At 39.8% G+C, this 7770-nt stretch overlaps 1 long non-coding RNA gene across 1 annotated transcript; it reads left to right on the top strand.

The window, feature by feature from the left end:
• The first annotated feature begins 645 nt into the window (after positions 1-645).
• Positions 646-4209, top strand: LOC118546360 (uncharacterized). Its single transcript, XR_004922560.2, has 3 exons — positions 646-730; positions 1203-1370; positions 3798-4209. It is a non-coding gene; the product is annotated as an uncharacterized LOC118546360 (long non-coding RNA).
• The last annotated feature ends 3561 nt before the right edge of the window (positions 4210-7770 follow it).

The raw sequence follows: 7770 nt of genomic DNA on the forward strand, positions 1-7770 counted from the left end.
ACTCCCTGCTGAGCAGGGAGCCCGACGTGGGACTCGATCCCGGGACTCCAGGATCATGACCTGAGCCGAAGGCAGTCGCTTAACCAACTGAGCCACCCAGGCGCCCTCAACCTCATCTTCTTTACATAACTGACAACAACTTGTGATCACCTCAGTTAACTCTAACTACCTTGGCCTTGGCCAACCATCCTCATGGGCTCCCTTCCCAACATCACTCTTCTCCTCTTGGGATGCCTTTCAATCTTGTCATCCACGTATCTTTCTCATCCCCTCCTCAGAGCCTGTACTGGGTTATATCCCTCCTGAGCTTCATTCCCTTTCATAACTCTCACTCCAATTTCAATATTTTCAACAAGATTTGGTCCAAAAACTACCCTCTTTTTGCTGTACTCACCACTTCCATGCTGTGGAAAATTTCAGGGTTTAAAGTCTGAATGACCCAGGTTCAAACCCAGATCTGCACTTGACTAGGTGTCTCACTCTGTGGAAAATTGCTTTGATATCTCTGCAACTTGGTGTCCTTAGGCATGATGTTGGAAATAATAATGTGTACCCTGAAAAACAGTTAGAGGGTAAATAACACAGAGAGAGCATCTCAGGAAACCATAACTGTTGTGATACCATTATACTTTATTTTAACCCAAGTGTAATTAACATTCAGTGTTATATTGGTTTCAGGTGTACAACATAATGATTCAAGAATTCTATACATTTCTCAGTGCTTATCAAGGTAGGTGTACTCTTAATCTCCTTTATCTATACTTGGTTTTATACTTGGTTTTAATCATCATCATAGGTCATAAGTGGATGCTTACATTAACTATTCTCCTCCAACTTGATTAGGAAATTGTAGCTACTTTAAAATATTCATTGAATACGTGATTAATAAAAGAATGAGTGAATGAAGCAAAATCTACAAGAAGGCTGAAGGATTCAAGTTTTTCTAAAATATAGAGATACAGGGAAGCAATCCAAACTGAGAAAGGAAGAAAAGAGCTCACACGGGGTGATTCTTGTTCTTTACTATCTGATACTATCTTTTTATGTTCCCAAGAATTGTTGGCATCAAATCAAGTATCTCATCAGACTGGTATTAGTGGTAATAATTAGTTATTAAATAGCTTGTGGATTCTGCAATTTTTCAAATATGTAGGAAAAAAAATTTTGAATTCATACCTTTTGGAAATATCTTATTTTATTAGAGATTTGTCCTTCAGTTGTCCAGTGGCAGACTTTTCCCGGAACATTTTATGAAGGCCTAGGAATACATATATGGCAATGGCAGTCTCTGCACACGTGCTCACCCTGCTGTGCCCCCTGGAAGCTCCACCCAAGCCCTGAAGCCAGAAAATGCCACAGGATCTAAGAAGGTATCTTGTAGACCTAATAAATATTTTTTGAGTAAATTAATGGACCAAGAAAAAGTTCATGGAAAGAGATAAAAATATACTTTATTCATTCCATTCTCACTCCCTGCTCTTTACTAACTGTATAACCCTGGAGAAAGTTATTTTAATCTCTCTGAAACTTAGTTTCCTTGTCCACAATGTCAAGAATGATGATGCCTGGAGTCTCTCACTCTCTGTGACCTCCAAGTTAGGTTGCTTTGGGCTGCAAGTAAAAGAAAACCTGACTAAAAATGGCTTAAACAATTGGGACATTTATTATCTTACTTACCAAGATGCCCAAAGATAGATGGCCCAGAAGTTCGCTGATAGCCTGTCTATGGTTCTCCTGGATCTCGTCATGGCCATACCATGGCCACCATCACATCCCCTCATGACAGCATTCAACACAGGAGGCAAAAAAAAAAAAAAAAAACTTCCTAGAAGCTACCAGCAGATTTCCCCTTATGTTGCCTGGCCAGACTTCAGCCACATTCTCATACCTAAAGAGGGAAAGGAATTATTATGATTGGCTTATACCAATTGTGGTTCATCCCCTGGGGCTAGAGTAGAGAGCACTTCTTTCCCGGGTACCTTGCATCCCCATATCTGAGTAAAATGGGGTGCTGAACTTCTAAGAAAAGGAAGAAATGCTTATTGAATAATGACAATTAATAGTAATAGCTATGTGCCAAGTTAGCTCTGTGCCAAGCACTGTTCTAGAGATTTGACATATGTGAATTCTTCATAACATATCTTTGTGAGGTAGGTGCTATTATCCACACTTTACGGATAGAGAATCAGAGGTGTTGAGAAGTCGAGTTGGTCTCCCAAAGGTGCACAGGTAGCAAGCTGATAATAGGCTGACTGGCTCGGACACCCATGTGATTAACCCTTAATCTGTGCAGCTTCTCGCGTTGGTCTGTCACCCTTTCCATTTGACAAAATAGTCCTGAACTCTCCAAAGTGAGGTCTTAGGAAAGTGAAATGAGTACCTGACAATTGAATAAGTACTTGAGTATTGTTGCCAGGGCCCGTGCCTTGTGGATAATTTCTAACAATAACAATAATAATAAGACCTACCTATTGTAGGCCAGGGTCCTTATGATATTATCTCGTTTGATCATTTGATTGACAGCAAGTTCACTATTCTTCCCCCCATTTTACAATGGAAAATGAGGTGGATTAACTTGCCCAAGGAGGTGAGACCTGGGTTTGATCTCAGTTTTCCTTGATTATAAGGTGTTTGCTCTTCCTCCTTCACTCCACAACCTATAAAAAATAATAAACTAATAAAGTTTACATGTGCATTAGTCAGGAATCAGAAAGCATCTCCAGTGTGGAGGGAATCCTACCAGTGAAATACTGACCAAGCAGAGTCACCACTCAAGGAGGCAGGAATTGTAAAGTTGTGTGAATTAACCAGCCAGTGGATTTGATCATGGACAACAAGGGTCTTTATGAAGCTGGTCCTTAATATAGGGCTGACAAGAGTTTGTTTCCACTTCTATTAAGATATTTACTACATTCCAGCCAATTTATAGTAAACTCATTGCTGTCCTATTCTCAAAATTAGACTGTAAGTTCTTTGAAGACAAAGTCACATTTTCCTTATCTCTTGCTCTTTCGTGGTGCCTAGCACAACTTTGTATTTACTGCATTCCCAAGAACTATGTGTGGCATTTAAAAAAAATAACTTTTTTATTTTGGAATAATTTCAGACTTACTGAAAAGTTCCAAAGATGGTACAGAGAGTTCCTGAACACTCTTCCCTCAATTTTCCTGGTATTAGCATTTTACATAAGCTGCATTATTTTTGATACCAAATTAACTAAGCTGTCGACTTTATTCAGATGTTACTAGTTTTTCCAGTAGTGTCCTTTTCTGTTCCAGGATTCAATCTAGGATATCACATTGCACTTAGTACGAGTGGCATTTTATTTTGAATATCTTTTATTACTTCAAATGTCTGAATGTGATAGGAAAGGAACAATATAAGTACATAGAGTTTCTGTGTGTAATAGTAATCTTAAAAATAGCCAGCAAAAAAAATAAAATAAATAAAAAAATAATAAATAAATCTTTAAAAAAATAGCCGGCATTCACTAAGCTTTTACTAGGTGCATGCTGGGTACAGTTCTAAGAGTATACAATCTCCTTTTTTCCTTACAAAAGCTCTGTGAGGTACGTGTCATCATTAACTCCATTTTATGGATAGGAAACTAAGGCAGGGGGCATCATGTCACTTAGCTACCAAGAGCCATGACTAAAAAGACAGTCAGACTCTCAAGTTAGATATAAATGTGATATTTGAGAATAAGCTGCAAAGATGTGAAAGAATGATTAAGCAGGCTTGTTTTACAATTGTGTTGTGGTGAGAGGTAAGACTAAAAAACTTGCTATTCCTTGCAGACTTGTTTTCCAGGTCTTCGATTTTTCCATCCACCTCTTGTGAATGAAAGAAGGACAGCAGCATGCCGGGACCCTGTGACTTTCGAAAACAGAACTGAAGGTCCTGACACTGAGTCTGAAATTCCCTTCCTGTCTTATGCACCAGAGTCTTGTGGCCAAGCCTGAGATATAAATGATAAATGAATGTGGTTGGTCATCACTTTTTCCCATCATAAACCTCTGCCCAAGGGCTATCGTGCTGGAAGGGCAGAGGTGTTGAAAGAAAGAATGGAGGTGAACTGGCAGAATACCATGGAGAGGCTCAAATGGCAGGCTGGCATCTGCCAGACGCAGAGTGTTCTAAATGTGTCTTAGTTACAGTGACTCAAGCTCCATTTAATTTACAATGGGGAGACTAATAAAACATCAGAAATGGAAAAAAAAATGCAAAACCAAACGTCTGTTCTTTAAATTCCCAAGTTTTCTTTTTCTTCTTCTTATTCAACACAAGAGTCCGTAAAATCGGCTTTTCATTCAAAAATTCCTATTGGGAGCATAGAAATTCATTGTGTAGGTTTATAGTTGTGGTTGGTGGTTGATAAACAAGCCTTTATATCTTTTTTTTCTTTTAATGATGGCAGTGGGACCAAGGAGTTAAGGGGTGGACTTGCAGCCGGCTACCAAAGCAGATCGTAACAGATTCATGTATCTGTTCATTATTCTTTCAACAAACATGATTGAGTCCCTACATGTGTCAGACATGGGGCCACATCCTCTTTCTCTAGAAGAGGTGATAGACATGAGACCAGATCACTGAGTAGTACAGTCCCTCTGAAAGAAATAGCTCTGCACAGCTTTTACAAATTGTCAGTTATGACCCTTACAGCATGCCGACACATGAAATAGAACAGATTAATGTTGAAAATATCTAAGTCCATTGCACAGAGTAAATAAAGGTATTCTTTCACAAACCTTTCATTTCAGCAATATACAGGGTGTGTGTGTGTGTGTGTGTGTGTGTGTGTGTGTGTGCGCGCGCATATGTTCAGGTGTGTCTATAAAATATATTTCTTATCATGGCTTGCCGTCAAAGAAGTTCCAGCAGCATCGATCTGACCTTTAGTGGGGAAACAGAAGTGGAAGTGGTGAATTCTCTCTTGGAATAGAAGGAGGGCAGATAGAAAGACTCTCCATGATATTGAGTTGCATCTTGAAGAATGGTTTTGACCAGGTGGATTATCAGACAAAGGACATTCTCAGCTAATGAGAGCAGAATAGCAAAGGCAGATGGGGACCCAGCAGCCTGACACATTGTGGACACCACAAGGTCTGCCTTTCTCCTGAGATGTGAGCACTAAGGAATCTCCAAGTCATACACCATCAGAGGGCTGGGAAGAACTGCTACCCTGTGTGTGCCTGAGAGGAGGGCTTCTCAAATTCAGTGTGTACACAAGTCACTGGAGGACCTGGTTAAAATATACAACCTGGGGTGAGCCCTGACACTCTGCATTTCTAACCAACTCCCAGGTGATGATGATGCTTCTGGTCCAGGGACCACACTCTGAGAGGTAAGGCCGCTGTGTATAGGTTCTCGGTGGAAACCTATAGCAAGCCTGACAGGTATGCACTATACTCTTCCCATTTTATACATAAGGAAATGGAATAACTTCCTCAAAGTCGTAGGGCGTGGTGGAGCAAAGATTCAGATCTCAGGCTCATAGAGTCCTGGGCTAGGTGAATGGCTGGTATTGATGGTACATGCAGTCCTGTCTTTTTTCTGGGCCATTTGCTCATCCTCATTCAATTTTTTTTCTTCTATGAACTGGAATATAAGTGCTTATGAAGCAAAGTGGAAATAACACATACTTCACTAGGTTGTCTTAAGGGTTGAGTTAAATAATGCATATAAAACACTCAGCATAGTGTCTGACACACAGTAGAAGGCCTATAAAATATTATTATTTAGATTCAAGCACTAGGTCTGAGACCTGAGATTCCAGAGGTTTTAGAACCAGAATCGCTTGTTCTCCCAACCCCCAACAATTCCCCAGGATTCTTAGACAGCTGGCTAGAAAGATGGTGGGGGTTGGGGAATTTTTATTGTGTATTATTTGGGATAATTTTTGCATTTGTTTTGTTTGTTTTGTTGTTGTTGTGTGTGTGTGTGTGTGTGTTTGTTTTTAGGGAGTGAAAGCAGAAGTTTCTGTTCTTAACCTGGTCAGAGAACTGAATCTCATTAAAGATATATGGCAGTGGAAACTGATTGGATTTTCTTGAGGTTCCTAATGCCGACTTTAGGTATAACCTTAGCCTATCATAGGGGCACAGTATCCTTATAGGTGACATGGAAATCCTGAGCTCAGATTCTATCAGATGCCACCAATCCCAAACCCAAACTGGGTGATGATAACCACATTTCCTCACTTCTTTTCCTCTAGGTAGTATTACCTTTGGCAGAGGGGTACTCTATCAAAGAAACAATATATTTTGTTCTGAGTTAAATTCCAGTCTCTGGTGGCACACGTTAAAATTAAGTGTATTGATTCTTTTTAAAGATTTTTTTTTCTGAAATAATTTTAAATTCCCTTGAATTTTTAAATTCCTTTCCTCTTTATACCTTGCATGTGAAAATTTTGATAAATTATTATTACTTTACCACTTTGATCCTTAATTTGCTGTGTGTTGAGAAATGTCTCACTGAGTACAAGGCTTAAACCCAAAGAGCTATTATCGCCCAAGTGAAATTTGGCTGTGGGCAAGTGAGAATTAAATGAAATAAAATTAATTTAATAAGAGTGAAATGAAACTGTAACTTCTCAGTCTTGGTTCCTTTTGGTGCATCTTTGGGCCTGAGATGAGATAAGGTTTCAGTATTTCGCTGCCAAGTATGGAAAATGTAGGAGAACAGTTGGCAGATTGGCAAGTCTTTTCACAAGGAAGTAGAGGAAACTATTTTTATTAAATTCTGGAATATTAGATCTAGAAAGAACTTACAGATTGTATAAACCACTCCCCCTTCCCAATATTTTACAAATGAGGAAAGGGAGGCCCAGAGAACTTAGCTTCATGTCACATAGCTACTTCATTATAGACCAAGGAAAAGCTAGAAATTTGATTCTCTTTTCTACTTTTCAGCAGCAGTTTTATTTTTAGTGCTTATTCCATATTCCTCCCCAAACTATTATTCTAAGTGTGATGGGGAGGTGGTTACAGTTGCCTTGAAGTTGAAACTACAGGTTGTATAAAATGCAGGTAAGAGGATATCAGAGGTTAGTACAAGCACTGCTGAACTGAAGAGCTCTGAGCTAAGGTCTGGGGCAGCTCCTGACCACACGAGTGGAGGGCGTAGGGTTTCATTGGATCCCAGGTAGTCTTCCTGGAGTGATAACTTTTTCTATCAGGTGACTAGTAGCCAACAAATATGTGCATGCGTGCGTGTGTGTGTGTGTGTGTGTTGAGGGAGGGAGGAGAACCAAGGCATGTCTCTGATAGTGCCACAGCCCAGTCTCACCCAGAAGTCACCATGCTCCCATAATCCCCAGTTCCTAGTTGGTTGGGTCCCAGCCACGTTTCCCATGGATGTCCATGTAGCCCATCTGAACTGCTATTTCAGACCGAGTGTTCTAAATCAGGTTTTGTATTTTGGCAGAGGAATGGAACCCTTTTTCTAATATTACTTCTGTGGGAAAGTGTTTTCTGAGTTCCAAACAACTCAACTTACAAATACATTTTTGGAATATGACCCATTTATACAAATATATATGTATATATGCTGAGGACTGCCTGTTCTGGGGGTAAAAACAACTTTACCATGTACAGCTCAGTGTACCAAATGCAGGTGTATCTTACATGAACTTATTCAAGGAATATTATACGATGGGCTTAAAATCTGAAGCATGTTTAGGCTTTCTTCCAGGAAGGGTTGGCTACAGGGTTAGCAACTCCCCATAGGATAGGATTTAAGGGTCCAAAGAGCCCCCCTTTCCGCATTCAT

The sequence above is a fragment of the Halichoerus grypus genome, chromosome 9, assembly GCF_964656455.1.
Source record: "Halichoerus grypus chromosome 9, mHalGry1.hap1.1, whole genome shotgun sequence".
NCBI classification, from domain to species: Eukaryota; Metazoa; Chordata; class Mammalia; order Carnivora; family Phocidae; genus Halichoerus; species Halichoerus grypus.